At 40.4% G+C, this 18,465-nt stretch overlaps 1 protein-coding gene across 1 annotated transcript in view; it reads right to left on the reverse strand.

The window, feature by feature from the left end:
• The window catches only part of Itgam (integrin subunit alpha M), a 95,380-nt gene that overhangs the window by 10,967 nt on the left and 65,948 nt on the right, over positions 1–18,465 (reverse strand).

Raw genomic sequence — 18,465 nt, forward strand, 5'->3', positions numbered from 1 at the left:
AAAAAAAAAAAAAAAAAAAAAAAGACCATTTTCGGATATCCTCTTCAATCTCTTTTTTCAGAGTGTTGTAGATTTCAGAGCAGAGGTCTTTGCTTTCTTTCATTAGGTGGATTCCTAGGTATTTCAATTTTTTGGATGCTACTGTGAAAGGAATTGTTTATCCCACTTCTCTGTCAGTGAGTCTGTTGTTTTACAGAAAAGCTATTGATTTTTGTGTGTTGTCCTTGTATTCAGGTACTTTGCTGAATTTGGTTATTAAGTCTAGAAGACTTTTGGTGGATTTCTTGGGGTCTTCTAAATACAGTATCATGTCATCTGCAAATAATGACAATTTGACTTCATTTCCTATCTTTATTGCTTTTATTTCTTTATCTTGTCTAATTGCTGTGGCTAATGTTTCCAAAACTATATTTAACAGGAGTAGTGATAGTGGACATCCTTGCCTTGTTCCTGATTTTAGTGTGAAGGATTTCAATTTTTGACCATTTAGCATGATATTGGCTGTTGATTTTTCATAGATGGTTTTTATCAGATTGAGGTAGAGACTGTCTATTCCAATTGTTTGGAGTTTTTTTGTTTTGTTTTGTTTTGTTTTTTGAGACAGAGTCTCACTATATAGTTGAGACTGACCTGGAACTCACTATGTAGCCCAGGCTGGTCTCAAACTCGCAGTGATCCTCCTGTCTCAACCTCCCAAGTGCTGGGATTACAGGCGTGTACCACCATGCCCTGCAGGTTTTTTTTTTTTTAATCATAAATGTGTGTTGGATTTTGTCAAATGCTTTCTCTGCATCTATTGAGATGATCATATGGTTTTTGTTCTTGGCTCTATTAATGTAGTGTATTACATTTATTGATTTGCATATGTTGAACCATCTCTACCTTCCTGGGATGAATCCCACTTGGTCAGGGTGTATGATCTTCTTAATGCTCTACATTCTATTTGTGAGTATCTTATTAAAGATTTTTGCATCTGTGCTCATTAGTGAGATTGGCCCATAGTTCTCTGTTTTGGTTGGGTCTTTCTCTGCTTTGGGAATCAAAGTGATGCTAGCTTCCAGGAATGAATTCAGGAGTATTGCTTCCCTTTCAATTTCATTGAATAATTTATTTATTTATTTGTTTATTTATTTATTATTTATTTATTTTTTGTACTGAGGATCGAACCAGGGTCCTTGCACTTGTTAGGCAGGCAGCAGAACCACTGAGCTAAATCCCCTGCTCTAGATATTGGTCTCTTTTATTTTTCTTTTCTTTTTTATCGAGTGCATTGGTACCTTTTAAGTATACTGTACAGTTACATTCATCATTGGGATCTTGTACAGATCCTGGTTCTCATATTTTCTCCATACCCCTGCCCTCTCTTCACCCCCTCCCCTATTTACAGATATTTTGTTTCCATTTTTTTCTCATATATTTTTTCATTTCCCTTATTTCCTGTCCCCTACCCTTTCCACTTTCATTGAAGAATTTAAAGAGGAGTGGCAGTAGTTCATCTCTAAATGTCTTGTAGAATTCTGCAATGAAGCCATCAGGACCTAGGCTTTTCTTAGTTGGTAAGTTTTTAATTACTTTTTCAATTTTGTTGATTGATATTGGGTTGTTTAGAATTTTAAGTTCATCTTTATTCAACTTTGGTAATTCATACATACCTAGGAATCTGTCCATTTCTTCTGTATTTTCCATCTTATTGGCATATAGGTTGTTGAAGTAGGTATTGATGATCCTCTGTATTTCTGCTGGGTCCATTGTAATTTCACCCTTTTCATTTATAATTGCATGTATTTGGGCCTTTCCTTTTTTTGATAAGGTTGGCTAAGGGTTTGTCAATTTTGTTTATTCTTTCGAAGAATCAACTCTTGGCTTCATTGAGTTTTTGTATTGTTCTCTTAGTTTCCATTGCATTAATTTCTACCCTGATCTTTATAATTTCCTCCCTTGTATGAGCTTTGGGCTTGTCTGCTCTTTTTTTTTCTAGAAGCTTGAGGTTCAGCATCAGGTTGTGTAATTGAGCTTGCTGTTTTCCTAATATGAGTATTCACTGCTATGAATTTCCCTTGTAAGACTGCTTTCATTGTATCCCGTAGGTTCCTATATGTTGTATTTTCATTTAATTGTAGGAACTGTCTGATTTCTTCTTTAATTTCCTCTGTGACCCATTGGCTATTCAGAAATGTGTTATTCAATTTCCATGTGTTTATGAAATCCTTGTGGTTTCTTTTGCTATTGATCTCCAATTTCATCTTACTATGGTCTGATAATATACAGGGGATAACTTCAATTCCTTTGCACTTACTTATACATGTTCTATGAATGAGTATGTGGTCTATTTTGGAGAATGATCCATGTGCAGCTGGAAATAATGTGTATTCTGATTTTGTGGGGTGGAGCACTCTGAAAACATCTGTTAAGTTCATTTGTTCAAGAGTTTGATTGAGTTCTAATATTTCATTGTTTATTCTCTGTCTGGTTGATCTATCTATTTGTGACAGTGGGGCACTGTGGTCCTCCACTACTGTTGTATTAGTGCTTTGTATAATTTTTCATGTCTGTTACTATTTGTTTTGTATAGTTGGGCGCACTAGTGTTTGGTGCATATATATTAATAATGATCATCTCTTCCTCTGGGATTGTTCCCTTTCAGAGGGTGTAGTAACCTTCTTTGTCTCTCTTGATCAGTGTTGGTTTGAAATCCAGTTGATCTGCAAAGAGGATAGCTACTCCTGCTTTTTTGGGGGGGTTTCTGTCACACGTAGTATTGTTTTCTACCCTTTACCTTTCAGTCAATGAGTTTCTTTTTGAATTGAGTGTATTTCTTGTGTGGAGCATATTGTTGGATCTTGCTTCTTGACTCATTCTGCTAGTCTGTTCCTTTTCATTGGTGAATTCGGACCATTAACATTGATGATTATAACTGATATGTATTGACTTGTCCTTGTCATGACTTTTTCTTTTTCTTGGATTCTCCCCCTTTCCATTTAATTTCTTGCTGTGCCTGATGGATTCATTCTGCTGGGTCTTGTGGGGTTGTGATCCTCATTGTCTTTTTCTAGGATATTGTTTTAAATTTTTTGTAGTGCTGGTTTAGTATTCATGAAATTCCTAAGGTTCTCTTTATCATGAAAGTATCTTATATCTCCATTTCTCTCTTTTTTTTTTTTTTTTTTTTTTTTTTTTTTTTTTTTTGTTTTTTGAGACAGGGTCTCACTGTGTAGTTGAGACTGACCTGGAACTCACTTCGTAGCCCAGGCTGGTCTCGAACTCACAGTGATCCTCCTGCCTCAGCCTCCCGAGTGCTGGGATTACAGGTGTGCACCACCACGCCTGGCCTTTCTCCATCTATTTTGAAAGATAGTTTTGCAGGATACATCGATCTGGGTTGGAGGTTGTTTTCCTTTAGGGCTTGAAACACATCACTCCACACTCTTCTTGCCTTGTGGGTTGTGCTGAGAAGTCTGTTGTGATTCAGATGGGCTTTCCTTTGAATGTGATTTATTTCTTTTCTCTAACTGCTTGTAGAATTTTGTTCTTCTGTTGGGTTTCTGGAATCTTAATTATTATATGCCTGTGTAGATTTTTTTTTATCATGGCTAGTTGGAGTCCTATAAGCCTCACTTATCTGTATGTCAAGTTCTTTTTCCCTATTTGGGAAGTTTTCTGCCATTACTTCTGTGAAAAGATTTTTATGTCATCTGCACTCTCTCCTGTTTCTTCATTGACTCCAATCAATCTTGTTATTCTTTCTTGCATCATCTAGCAGCTGCTGAATTGATCTCTCATGGTCAATTTTTAAAGAGATTTTTAAGAGATTTTTCTTTTCCCGGTCACTAATTGCAATCTTATCTTCTATATCTGAAATTCTGTCCTCACATTGACTCATTCTGCTGCATAAACTTTCAGTGGAGGTTTTAGTCTCTTGGAAATCTGTTTGCACGTTTTATGGATTCCATTTGTTTCCTATGTTGGGATTCCATCATTTTTCTCAGCTCCTCTATTTTTTTATCTGTGTCCACTCTAGATTTATTAATCATATCTTGCATTGTGGGCACAATCTCTGCTGTTATCTGAGAAATTATTTCTGATTTCATTTTTCCAGATCCTCTTTCATTGCCAGTTTAGGGAGTTCATGTGGTTGAGTGTCAGATTGCTCCATCTCATTTCCCTTTGGGTTTGCCTTAGGTGATCTGGTAGTCTGGTTTTGACACTTACTTCCATCTCTTCTCATTTCAACAGATGCAGCCTGCAGTGCCCTTGTTGAGGGAACTTTTTGCTCACCCAGTGGTCTTCAGTTCTCAGCAGGCCACTGAGCAGCCTTTACTCTGCTGCTCCCCAGCACACCAACTCCTGGTTTTAGAATGGTGTCCTTCTGTATCCCTGAACTGACCTGTTGTCTGGGAGGGCTTCTGGCTGGGGACTGCACATTTGGGATGGTATCTAGGTGTGCCTCTTGCTGAGGCCCTTTGTCTGGGGTGGCTTTGGCTGGGGCTGTGTATCCCAGTTTGTGTTGTCTGTGTAGGCTTCTGGCTAGGGTCTTCAGGCACTTATCAGTGGTATTGCAGTGAGCCACTGGCTGTTGCTTGTGCATCTGTGTAGTTCTTTTCTAGGTGGGCCATTGGCTGTGGCCAATGGTATGGTGGGACTCTGGATGACGCTTGCATGCTTGTGCAGCTGTTTACTAGGTGGGCTGTGGCTTGGGTGCTTGTGCCTGCACCTCTGGGGTTGGGGTGGGGCCCTATCTGGGACCTGACTGCAGCCACGGCACTTTGGTCCATGCAGCTGTTCCCTGGCATGTGTGTACTTACCAATGGTATGGCAGAACTCTGGATGAAGTTTGTGTGCCTGTGCAGCTCTTTTCTAGGTGGCCTCTTTTTTTGGGGGGGTACCAGGGATCAAACTTGGGCCCTTGCACTTGTGAGGCAGGTGGGGGAACATTGAGCCAAATCCCCAGCCCCCACTTCCATTTTTTGAAGTTCCAAACGTAGTAAATGAGTAATCCCAGAATGCAATTATAAAAACCAATATTTCAAATATTTGTATCAATAAATTAAAACATGTACAAAAATTTCATAGAAACTATGTTGAAGGTCTAAGGTTAAGGTCTTCTATAGGTGTGAGTCATGGACAATGAAGGCCCTTGGGCTCTTTGTCATGATAAACACTGGCCAGACTTAGGCCTGGAGCCAGGAGAAGACTGTTAACCAGAGTGGGCTTATGAACTTCTCTCTGTGGGGGTAACTTGAGCTCTTAATCCAGTCTGTCCTTTAGGCTGTTGGAAACTGAGGGTGCTTTGTGGGGAGACGGAAGGGAGGGGGCAGAGATAGAGAAGGGACCAGCCTCAGTGACTGCTCCTCTGCCTGGAAAGGTCCTCAGAGTGAACCAATACACAGGTGCTTCTTACCAGTCCTAGGATGTGCTCAGATGATCAGATTTTATGAGAATCTGGCCCTAGAATAATGCTTGTCAAGATGTGTTCCACACACCTCAGATGACCACTGATGATCTTCTAAGTTTTAGAACAAAAGCAAGAGACAATGTTATCTTCATACATCTCAAACATTTAAAACTGGCAATTTGTAGAGTGTTGCCTCCTTAGTGATTGTATTCTTAAAGGTGGCACATGGACTCCGAAGACAGAAATGGGCTCTTGTTTCACGTTCAGGCAACAGATGTTATTTTCACATAACCTTCCTTTGTGTGTTGTTTTCATTCAGTACATTTGGATTTTGGGGACTGCTACTGTGTTGTGTTATATTCCCAAATCATAAAAATGGAACAATGGCTTAAAAGCATGAAAGTTCTAATAACTATAATTACTACAATGGAGTATAATGTCATCAAAATAAGCATTGACTTTTTTTATTGAATCCAGTGCACACATAGAATAGAAATGTATGGATGCTAGGATAAGTGATTATAAGCCAAAAAAATAAAAATATATCTAGGAAATATTATACCATGCAAAAATTGGATTGTATTTGTTCTATATGCATTTCCTTCTAATCCATTGTCCATTTGGAAACTGTGGTATACAGTAGAATCATGTAGGTGCAACCACTATGGAAATCAATATGGAGATGCCTCAAAGAGCTTGGACTAGAGGTTCCATTTGACCCAGCCATCCCTCTACTGGGTATCTTTCCAAAAGAATTAAAAATATCATATCACAGTGATATATGAACACCAATGTTTATAGTGGCACAGTTTGTAATAGCTAAAACTTGGAAACATTTGCCCATCAGTTGGAAACTGGATAAAGAAGATGTGGTTTTTCTATAAAATGGAATATTACTCAGCCACAAAGAATGAGAAATTAGATTCATTCATAGGAAAATGGATGCATATTGAGGATATAGTCCGAAGTGAAATAAATAAGTCATACGTGTATAAATACCAAATAGTTTCTCTGGTGTGAATCAACTGTAATAGTACATAAGATCCTAATGAGATAACTGACATTGTGAAATGGGAAGAAAAGGGCTAATAGTGTAGGGAAAGTGGGAAGGGTAGGCGTAAGGTAATAAGGGAAAAGAAAAAATGTGAGAAAATGAAAAGATGGAAATAAAGTGTTTGTAAATAGGGAGGGGAGGAGGGGGTGAAGGGAGGGCAGGGACAAGGGGAAAAATGAGAACCAAGACCTGTCATGTAAAGGTACAAGATCCCAATAATGAATATAACTGCACTGTATACCTAAAATGTACCAATAAACTGAATAAAAAAAAAACAGGTTCTTTCCAACTCTCCAGTCAGCCATCCTTGTGTGGCTTTTATTCTTACCATCCTCTTATAGTTGCCAGAGCCCCAGAATCATATCCTCAGATAACTGTACCCACAGACAAGAAGGGCAGATTCTCCTTATGCTTTTCATGTGAATCATTTTCATATATTCATGTATTTGCCCTGACTGGGACTGATTTCATCCCAGGACTGTGTGGAGTGCTGAGGAAATGATCATCTTCCTTTTGTGTGCTAAATAGTAAGGGAGAGCTCAGACAGACAAGAAGAAGGTAGCAAGTTGGTGGTTGTTGGATAGGTCACCTACAGAGACTGGAAAATATGATGCTTGAAGAATAAGCTAGAGGAAAATTATTTATCAAAGAAGAGCTTGGACACTGTAGTGTCAGAGATGCAGTGGAATAGCATTGATTCATTCATGCATGTGGGAGAGGAACGCATTACTTACTACTTGGATTAAGTAACTGATAGGTAGTCTGTATCAAATACCCAGCCTGTGGCAACACATGTATGTGGAATCTCAGAAAACTCAAACAGCAGGAAATAAAGTTTATTTGGTTGTTTATAATCAATGTGCGGTGGGAAAGATGTGGTGAGATTATTGTGTTGGATGGTGGCCCAAAGAGGCCAATCTTTATACAGCCATAACCAGAGAGGACAGGGTAAGTGACAATACAACTCTTTTTTTTTTTGGTACCAGGGATCAATCTCAAGACCTTGTATTTACAAGGCAGGCAAGGTGCCGCTGAGCTAAATCCCTGGCCCAGACAGTACAATCCTTGACCTTGCTTCAGCATGTAAGGGTAGAAAAACTTGTGAATCTGATATTGGGCCACTGGGTGTTCACCTTTTCAGTGTCATATGAAGGAACAGGCAAGTAGACAACTGCTTTTCATATTAAAGTAATGGCAAGATGGCCATGTGGGATTTTAAAGAATTAAAAATAATTAATTGTGGTACAATTCATGTAACAAAATTTATCATCATAACCATTTTAAGTGTATATTTCAGTGGTGCATATGCCAGTTTTAAGAGCTCGTTCACCTTGTATACCCATTAAACAACTCCCAATTTTCCCTACTCTCCAGCTCTTAGAAATCACCATTCTACTTTCTATCGCTGAGTTTGATGTGTTGATTCCTTATTTAAGTGGAATCATACAATATTTGTCTTTTCGTGATTGGCTTGTGTTGCTTTGCAAATTTCATCCATGTTGTAACGTGTTTCAGTATTTTCCTCTTTTTAAGGCTGAATGATATTCCAAAGTATGTATAGATCACATTTTGTCCCCTCACCTATCACTGGACTCTTGGGTTACTTTTATTTTGGGGCATTGTGAATAATGTTATGAGCATGGGTGTACAAATACCTCTTCAAGGCCTTGCTTTCAATTCTTTTAAGCATATAGCTAGAAGTGGAATTGCTGAATTATATATTAATTATATTTTTAACATTTTAAGGAACTTCCATGCAGTTCTCTACAGTGGCTGCACCTTTCTATATTCTTTCTCACTAAAGATGCTTAAGTGTTCCAGTTTCTCTATGTGCCCAACAATATTTATTCTTTTTCTTTTCTTTCTTTTTTTTTAAATAGCTGTCTCATTGTGGTTTTGATTTGAATTTTCCTAATGATTAGTGAGGTTGAATATCTTTCCATGAGCTTGTTATTTGCATATTTTCTTTGGAGACATCTCTATTTCAGTCTTTGGTGTTCTCTCTCTCCTCTCTCCCTCTTTGTTTTGTTGGTGATCAAACCTAAGGCATCATGCATGCTAGGCAAGCACTCTACTACTGTGCTACACCTCCAGCCTTCTTTGCACATTTTTAAATCACATCATTTGTTTTTTATTGTTGAATGGTAGTAATTCTTTTTTTTTTTTTTTTTTTTTTTTTTTTTTTTTTTTTTGGTACTGGGAATCAAACTCTGGTCCTTGTGCTTGTGAGACAGGTGGCGGAACAACTGAGCTAAATCCTGGTCCTTAAATATTCTAGATATGAACATATTATCAGATACATGAATTTTCCCATTCCAAAGGTTTCACTCTGTTATTACAGTACTGGGGATTGAACCCAAGGCCTTCATACTGAGCTACATTCCCAAAACCACTTTTTAAAATTTTTGTTTTGGGACAGGGTCTTGCTAAATTGCTAAAATTGGCTGGGCTCAAACTTGAAATCCACCTGCCTCAACCTCCCCAGAGTGCTGGGATTATAGGTGTGTACCACCACTCACACCTTTAAAGTATCTTTACAGTGCATAAGTTTGTAATTTTGATGTAGTCTAATTATTTTTCTTTTATTGCTTGTGCTTTTGGTGCTATATCCAAGAAATCATTGCTAAATCCAATGTCCCAAATATTTTGTCCTATTTTTTCTTTTAAAAGTCTTATAGTTTTTGCTGTTACGTTTAGGTCTTTGACTCATTTTGAACTAATTTTTTATGTGGTGTAGGTGAAGGCCCAACTTTACTCTTTGGCATGTGGTTATCTAGTTTCTCTGACCTCTTATCTCTTTCTAATTCCTTCCTCCTCCATTACCAGTTAGCTGACTTATTTTCTGTCTAGATTACTTTGCATTTTCTAGGTTTTGCATTAGTGAAACCATAAATTATTTGCCTTTTTGGTTTGTTTTCTTTCACTCAGCATATTTTGAGATTCCTACATACTGTTATGTATATGAATACTTCACTTCTATTTATTATCAAGTGGTATGTGATTGCAACCACATGAGATTTAAAAATGACTAATGAGATTTAAGACATATTATGACTACCATTATTTCGGTTTTTAAATTCCATGTGGCTTTCTCAAGCTGCACATCTCATTAATATGTTATTCAATGTCTTCAATAGCTTAAATCTATTTTTCTGGGACCCCAATATCACAATTTGAAATGTTAAGGAAAGGCTATTGAGATTTCTTAAAATGAAATTACATTACAAACTTTTTCCTGACTTGATGGTGCTCTTTACTCAATGGAAAAACAAGTGCTAATAATGTATCTTTGGACAGAATCAAGGGTGGCCTACGAGACTAGGAATCCATTTGCTAGGATCCTCAGTCTCAGCACTTACCTCTCTCCTTTGCGGTGCTCACTGATTAGACTCACTAATGTGAGAAACTTATCTACATAACTTAGGGATTCATGCTTTATCTGAAGACCCAGAATTATCATTTACCTTTGACAGCACATGCAGTCCTTCCTGATGACCTGTAATTGCAAGTTAGATTTCCTTGCTCAGCCAAAATAAAAAATAGAAAGGTGGAAGGACAATATGCCAAGTCGGAGAAAATATTTGGAAACTATTTAGCCAATAAGAAATTAATATACAAAACACATAAGGGGCTTAACAGGAAAAAACCCCAAATAATTTGATTAAGAAATGGGAAATGATCTGAAGGAAACTTCTCCAAAAAGAAGAGGTACAAATGGCTAACAAGCGTATAAAAAATGTTCAGTATCAGCAATCATCAGGGAAATACAAATCAAAACCACAATGAGATATAACCTTGCTTTAGTTACAATAGCTATTATAAAAGAGACAAAAAATAACAAATGCAGGTGAGGATGCAGAAAAAGGGGAATCTTATTCACTGTTTATATGAATGTAAATCAGTACTACCGCTATGGAAATCAAAATGAAGGTCCCTCAGAAAACTAAAATAGAGCTACCATTTAATCTAGCAACCCTGCTACTAGCTATATATCCAAAGAAAATGAAATAATGTGTCAAAGAGATCATGCATTCTCATATTTATTGCAGTAGTAGTCACACTGTGATATCCATCAATAGATGATCTGGTGTAGAAAGTGCGGTTTGTATGTACAAGGGAATGTTACTCAACCATAAAAGAATGAAATCTTAATATCTATGGCAATGTAGATGGAAGTGGAGGATATTATATTCAGTAAAATAAACCCAGACACCAAAAGATAAACATGCTCTCACTTGTTTATAGAAACAAACAAACAAAAAAACATTTTTTTTTTCTGAGACAGGGTCTCACTATGTACTTTAAACTGCCCTGGAACTCACTACATAGCCCAGGCTGGTCTCAAACTTGCAGTGATCCTCCTTGCCTCTGCCTCCCGAGTTCTGGGATTATAAAAAAAAAAAAAAAAAAAAAAAAAAATGTGATTGCATAAAAGATGGTGCAATAGAGGTCATTAGAAACAGAAAGGGGCCACACATTTGGGACCCTTTCTGGGAATCTGGGAAGCTAGTCTTCTTATTTCCAATAAGACTTTCCCAATTTAAAAAAAAAAAGGAAAAAAAAAGAATGAAAAAGGAAAAAGTCAAGGAAGGAGTAGTGGAAAGAGAGAGAGAGAGTACCAATATGGGTACCAATATGTATTTCTGGAATTAGTTCTGGTGTTCTAAAGCAGGGGTCCTCAATCCCCAGGCTATAAACAAGTATCTGTGGCCTGTTAGGAACCAGGCTGCACAGCAGGAGGCAAGCAGCTAGCAAGCGAGCAAAGCTTCCCCAGTATTTACTGCTATTCTCTGTCTCTCACATTTCTGCCTGAGTTCCACCTCCTGTCAGATCAAGACAGCATAAGCTTCTCATTGGAGTGCAAACTCTACTGAGAACTGTGCAGGTGAAGGATCTAGGCTGTGTGCTCCTTATGAGAATCTGATTCCTGATGGTCTGATGCAGAGCTGAGTGAGTGATGCTAGCACTGGGGAGCGGCTGCAAGTACAGATTAATATTAGCAGGGAGGTTTGACTGCACAGAGACCCTAATAAATTGATTGCCCAAGCACTCACATCAAAACCGTTTCAGTGAGTGGCAGGTGACAATTCTGCTGCATATGGTGGCAATCTTTATGTCAGGATCCAACACTTATTTTAGACTGCTCATGGCCTGCTCATTATTATTTATTTATTTTTTTTGGTACCGGGGATTGAACTCGGGTCCTTTCGCTTGCAATTGCTCATGATTTTTATTTACCACTTCTGTCTGTGCCTTTTTCTCACGCTGGGCATTTGGCCAGTTATGTTGTGTATGCATGACAGTGGCATTGTGCTGATGATGCTGGTGCATCATGTCTAGTTGCGGGAAAACAAACTCAGGACTCCCTCTGATTCTGTACTATGATGAGTTGCAGAATTATTTCATTATCTATTACAATGTAATAATACTAAAGTGCACAATAAATGTAATGTGATCGAGTATTTCCCAAACCATTTCCTCACCTGATCTGTGGAAAAATTTTCTTCCACAAAACCAATCCCTGGTGCCAAAAGAGTTGAGGGCCACTGTTGTAAAGCACAGCAGATAGCTATAGTCTATAACAATTTATGACAAACTCCTAAATAACTAGAAGAGTTTGAAGGTTCCCAACACAGAGAAGTGATAAATGTTTGAGGAGATGGAAATACTAATTATCCTGATTTAAACAGTACACACCGAATACAGGTATGGGGCTACATCTTGTACCCCATAAATATGTATGAATATTATGTATCAGTAGAAAAACAAGCAAAAAGAGAAATGAAACAAAACAAAGCCCTGAACATGACACTTGAGCTGTGGGAACCTGTTAGGTTCTCCATTCTTGGGGCAGCTATGGATTATTCTGGTAAAAGGTTGCAGAAATATCTTCCTTCACACTGATTTGAAAGATTATTAAATAAGTGGTTTTATTTTTTAGGGATAACTTTTAAAAAATCTACTGAGAGTGGTGGTTCTCTTATATTTGGAGCCCCCATACAGTGCCTGAAGACCCAAGAGGAAGAACCAGAGCTTTGGGCTGGGAGGAAGATGTTTTCATGCCCCCATGTTGTATATATCTGCTAGTAACTGAAGATGATTGCATTCTGCCTAATTGTTCTCTACAAATATGAATGGAAAACAAATAGCTTTTGCTGAGACCCGGGATAATACAATTGAGGCAGTTAAACATTTTTACAGTCATTGAAATTAGCAAAACATTGGCCTGAAGACACGTCTGTGGAAGTCCAAAATTAAAGATTGTGTATGAAATGTGATACTGTTCAAGAGCGTGTCTTAAAGATAAAATGAGGTGAAAATGGAAGAAATGCAGAGATCTTCAAATTTCTATGTTAAAGAGAATCATGAATAGGCCGGTCTGTGGCTCCAAACAGAGAGCAGCTCACAGACCCGCAGAACTGATGACGGCCGTGCTGCCCAGTACTGGGACCAAGGGCGCGGAGGCTCTTCTGAACTGGCTTCCGGTGTTGGGCCTCAGCGGAATGCAGTCCTTGGCCCACTTACGGTGAGGACATTGCCCATTCGTCAAATGAATTTCCGCTGTCTATGAAATAGCAGCTCAAGTAAATTGGGCTGAGGCTGTGACTCAGAGGAAACCACTTGCCTAGCATGCACAAGGCTCAAGTTCCATCCCTAGCACTACAAAACTAAATAAATAAGAAAATTATTTCTATTTGATATTCAATCTGCATTTTACATGTCAACTGCCACACACATACGATTTATGATGTCATATATTTTAACCTTCAAAGTCCATTCCTGGGCTTCTGTATGTAGGATCTTTTATTCATGTTTTTGAGAAACATTTACCTATTTATGCTTAATTGTGGATGTTTTGAACAGAAAGTTACAGAGAATAAATAACCACTCATTTGTCTGCCTCTGGTGCCTCTTCCCCATTTAACAAATGTTACAATACTAAGTATTAAATGTTAAATATAACAAATGTTGAAAACTGCCCAGTCCATCAGAAGCAATTACTCTTTGGATTTCTAGCCTCACAGATGGATGAGTTTTGCCTGTTGTTCAACCTCATATGACAGGAATTGTACATTGTACATTGCAGAGTCTTGCTTCTTTTACTTAGGCAAAAATCAAGTTCATTTCTATGGTTGCCCACCTCCGTCCTCTGTTCTTACTTTCTGTTGAGTCCATTGTATGAACTTACCATTTTGGCCATCCATTCTTCTTTGGGGGGGTATACTTTTCTGTAATGCTGGGGATCAAACCTGGAATGTTCTATCACTGAACTTCACCCTCAGCTTATTTTTTTTACTCTGAGAAAGATTTCACTAAGTTTCTCAGATGGGACTTGAGCTTGTGATCCTCCTGCCTCAGCCTCCCAAAATGCCAGAATTACAGGTAGCACCACTGTGCTTGGCTTTGGGTGGTCTGCTCTTTTAACCAACACCCGATTTACCCGCCCACACCACTGACATCAGAGAGGTCCCCGCCTCTCTAACGTGTTGGGGCCTCCACTGCAGTTTTCTCAGCTTTCTCCCCCTCTACTTGTGCAGCCCCAGCGATCTCTGAGGCCCCAGACAGCTGTGGTCCCCTGGCCGCCAGCTAGCTTTCAAGAGCTTGGGGAGGGTGGTCTTTTGGGAGAAGGAAACTGCAAGCGGCAGCAGTGGGGAGAGTTTGAGGTTCGCCACCCCAGCCAGCCTGTCTTTGGCCTCCGTCCTCATCTAGCTCCGTGATTGATCCAGGCCCTCTTCTCCGCTGTGCCCCTCCTCCTGCCCTGTGAGGCCTGCGTCAACGTTTTAACTACCCTCAGCAGGAACCAGCACCCTCGTGCTCTACTCCCCTCAGCTGCTGCTCCGTGATGGCCTTCAGGGTTGTGCTCCTCCTAGGTGGTGAGTAGGGCGTTCAGGGCTGGGGAGAAGCTCGGGTAGGTCAGGCTGGGGCTGGTGATCAGCACCTATAGCTCTCAGGAGGAGCTGATGGCCAGAAAAGGCCCAGTGTCCAGGTCTGTTCGGAAGGAGGGCTGGCTTGGAGTCTGGAGGGATGTGACTTGAACACGGACGAGGGGAGAGAGGCTTGTGAGTGCTTCACACCCGGGATGGACAGCCTCTCTGGATACCACATTGTCCAAGGCCTCCCTGCTCCCACTCACGACAGCCCTGTGTGAGGACAGAAGTCTGCTCAGCATGCTTCTGGGAGGGGGAGACCGTGGAAGCCACCAGGGACTGGGAAAGGTCCGATGCCATCTCTCTGGGCCTAGATTTCCTCTAAGTCTGGATTTTCAGGTGGGCACGTCCTGTTACTACCAAGAGAATAGTCCACGCTCTGAAAGCTATAGCAGGATCACATTCATGTATCACTTAAAAATCAGATATTACACTGGGCACGATAGTCCACTCCTGTGATCCCAGTACTCAGCCAAGGCAAGAGAATCACTGCAAGTTCTAGGACAGCCTGCATTACATAGTGAAACCTTGTCTCAAAATTAAAAAAAAAAATCCAATTTCACTCAGTCAAAAAATGGGCAACTGAAATGAATAGATACTTCTCCGAAGAAGTACAAATGGCCAATAAGTACATGAAAAATATCCAACATCTCTGGCCTAATAGTAGAGAAACGCAAGTTCAGACAACACTGAGTTTCCGGCTTACCCCAGAGAGAACAATGATCAACAAGAAATCAAATAATATCAAATGTTGGTAAGACTGTGGGGGCAAAGGAACCCTTCTATGTTGTATTTTTTCCCCCACCTGCTTAAGTCTTTTTCAATTTATTAGTGTATGTTTACAGAATATAATGATTACATGCATCGTGAAGAGCTAGTACATAACACACCTTCATTCTTTTTATGTCCCCTACCCCTCCCTTCCCATATGACTACATTTCCTCCTGTCCCACCCTCTCTCCTCCTCCCTCCATCTAATTTTTTCCCTATCATCTATCTTTTATTTAAAACCACTAGGGTTGTAAACTATGAATCTAATCATTATATAGAGCAAATAAAAAAGACGAAAAAATTTTAAAAGTCAGATAAGAAAAAACATATTGGAATTGGAATTTGCCCTCAATCCAGAAGCAACAGGAAATTCTAGAGGAGTGGGGAGGAAAGATGGCTGCTGGAAAAGTCAGGAAAAGTCCTTGAAATGTATGTCGTCTCACTCCCAAAGCTTGGGAGATCAGCCACCAGCAAGAGGAGTGTGACCAAAACGACCAGGGTAGGATCCTGACTTTCTGTGCTGTTCAGAGTTACCAATAGATAATAATTATATAGCCTCTGAGGCCTGCCACTGTTCCAGACACTGAACAACAGGACAAAGTCCTCTTTTAGAGCCTGGCAGCACGATAGGGGACATGAGAAACATACAATTACACATAATTCAGCACAGACTTTTAAGTCTGCTCCCCAACTTGGACCTTGGGTTCTCCGTATCATGAGAAACTGGAGCAGGGCAGTCTTTCCACAGGATGTGCATGTGCCCTGGGGCAGGCCCCACTGCAGTTTTAATGATTTCCCCCTTTCATGCTCTGAAGATCCTAGTTTAAACAGTAAATCTCACATTCATTTTACCTTTAGTATGTTGACATTCCTGATCGGACATGCCAGAAGGCAACTGGCCTATTTCAGATTCGGATTAACCTTTGAAATGCCCTCTGATGAGCCATTTGCCTCCTTTTCACTTGGAGTTTGATTATTTTGCGGGGAGGGAAAGAGAGAGTTGAGAACCACATAGACGGCAAATCAGTTAAGTGTCATGGCAAGAGAGGGCTCGGTCCTGCTGGCCAGGTGGGAACGGCGGCTGGAGTGGGGTGGGAGATTCGGAGAGCAGGGTGGAGGAAGTGTTCTTCTCTGTTTACCTCCACTTCTCCCCATATTTCTCAGTCCTGGCTCCTTATCATGGATTCAACCTGGACGTGGAGGACCCCATAATCTTCCGAGAGGGTGCAGCTGGCTTTGGGCAGACTGTGGTTCAGTTTGGCAGATCTCGGTAGGCCCCCCTTACTACCCTCCTCCCTACCCTGGACCTGCAGGCGGGAGCTATTGGTGGCACTCAGGGGAGTGTCCTGGAAGAAGGGTAGCCCGGGTGAGACCTCTTCCCATGTCTCTCCTGAGGCCCTGATACTACCATCTACTACTTCTGATCCAGAGAAGGCCACAAACTGTAGTCCACACCCATCCTTGAGAGGGAGGCCTTGAATCTGCACTTGCTTCTCAAGTGACCAGTGTGCTTGGACCCACATTTGTTGCACTTGAAGGTTAATGTTCCGTACTTGGGCTCTTGAAATTCTTAATGATTTTATCTTTGGATTTGTGCTTTGCAAGTAAGATTGATGGGAGTATAGAGATGCATCAGGGGCTTGGGGCCTTGGTTCACAAGCAGCCCACCTCCCATCACCTCCTTGAGAAGGAATCTCAGCTGCCAGCTGCCCACCCCTGCCCAGTGACTGCTGCTGTCCTCATCCCCTGGCATGAACTGGGCAAGGCCAGGGTCAAGGCACTCACCCTGTGAGTATCCTGGAGTGTGACATTAGTTGGCAAAAATCTCTAAGAGGGAGGGAGGGAGAGGGACTCGCATGTTTCTTGCCCCAGATATAGGGACCTAAGGAGTTCAAATCACAGTTCAATGCAGGTACAACCCAAGTATGGGAGGCTCAGGGAGGAAGGCGTCAAACCAAGAAGGAAACTCCAGGAGGCTGTGCTGAGGAGGTGAGCCAGGAGAGCACATGCACTTTCACCTGGCCAACAAGGAACTGGAGAGGCCACTGCACGGGAAAGGCACACAGCGCTCCCTTCCTTGGCTAGCTGGTGGGCGGGGAGCTTGAAGCAAATGCAGGTGCTGGGATTTTGGATTCTCTTTGCTTCGAAATGTGACACACAGGTTGAAGTGCACGGGTCTGAAGGGTTCAACTCACGACACGTGTGTCTCAGGAGGCTTCCACTCAGATCAGGCTGGAGAGCAGCTCCCGTGCACCTCCTTGTCTCCTGGCCACTTGACCCCAAACAGATCCAAGGTGCCACTGTTTCTGTCCCTCACCATCAATTTGTTATTGGGCCCCATTTTTAAAAAGGAAAAAAGGAGTGGAAAATTGTTTATTGATTACTGTTTACTAGTTTGGAGTTAAAGTAAAATATACAAAGGGTGATAAAAACGGTGTGTTTATATTTCTAAATTTATGATAGCAAAAGACACACTGCCATTGTTCTCCCTCAAAGTACTTTCCCTCGCTTTAACCACACATCTCATTCCTGCCACTTTCTGAAGCAGTTGTAGAAGTCATCTTTTGTGAGTGTCTTTGCAAACTGTGATTTAAAACATGTTGCTGCCGTGCAAGGTAAGCTTGTGAAAACATTATGGTTGTTTTCACCCATCTCAGTGATGGAATCTGGCACCGTGTGACTTCTGGCTCTTCCCAAAAGTCAGAATGACATGTAAGGTAAACATTTTGTATCAGTGCAGGATGTCCAAGCATCCACAGCAGCACAACTAGAGAAGTCATAATTGGTTAACATTCTGATTATTACAGTTATTATTTTTCCTGGGTTTTGTTGAATCATAATCCAAATACCAAAAAGATTGTGTCTACTAGTAAGGAGTGAATTGAGTAAAGAAAAAACATTTGGATCGATAGTTTAGACTTGTCTAGTGTGCCCACAGGCGCCCCATGGCGGCCTCTCTAGCCCTTAGTTCAGGGTCTCACCAGCAAAGTCAGACATCCCAGGGTTTGTGACGGGGGTTGTTGGTAGTGAAAAAATGTTTCCAAAATGAAGAAAGATTTTTTACTCAGGGGGTTTTAAAATAGATGATTTGTATTTATAGGATGATAAATATAGATGGGTTTTGATATAGCTGCTTTATAGTGTTTGTCCAGTTTTAAGTGTTTATATTACATTTAAATTTGTCCAACTATTTTAAAATCAATGATTTGTTTTAAAAGAGTATAGCTTCAGGAATTGCTCCATTGAACTTGAGGTGGTTATTTCTTGGGTGGCTCAAACCAAAAGCACCTTGAGAACGCAATGCACTTACCCATGATTGG

Source organism: Fukomys damarensis, unplaced genomic scaffold (assembly GCF_012274545.1).
Source record: "Fukomys damarensis isolate Sample0158 unplaced genomic scaffold, DMR_v1.0_HiC HiC_scaffold_34, whole genome shotgun sequence".
NCBI lineage: Eukaryota > Metazoa > Chordata > Mammalia > Rodentia > Bathyergidae > Fukomys > Fukomys damarensis.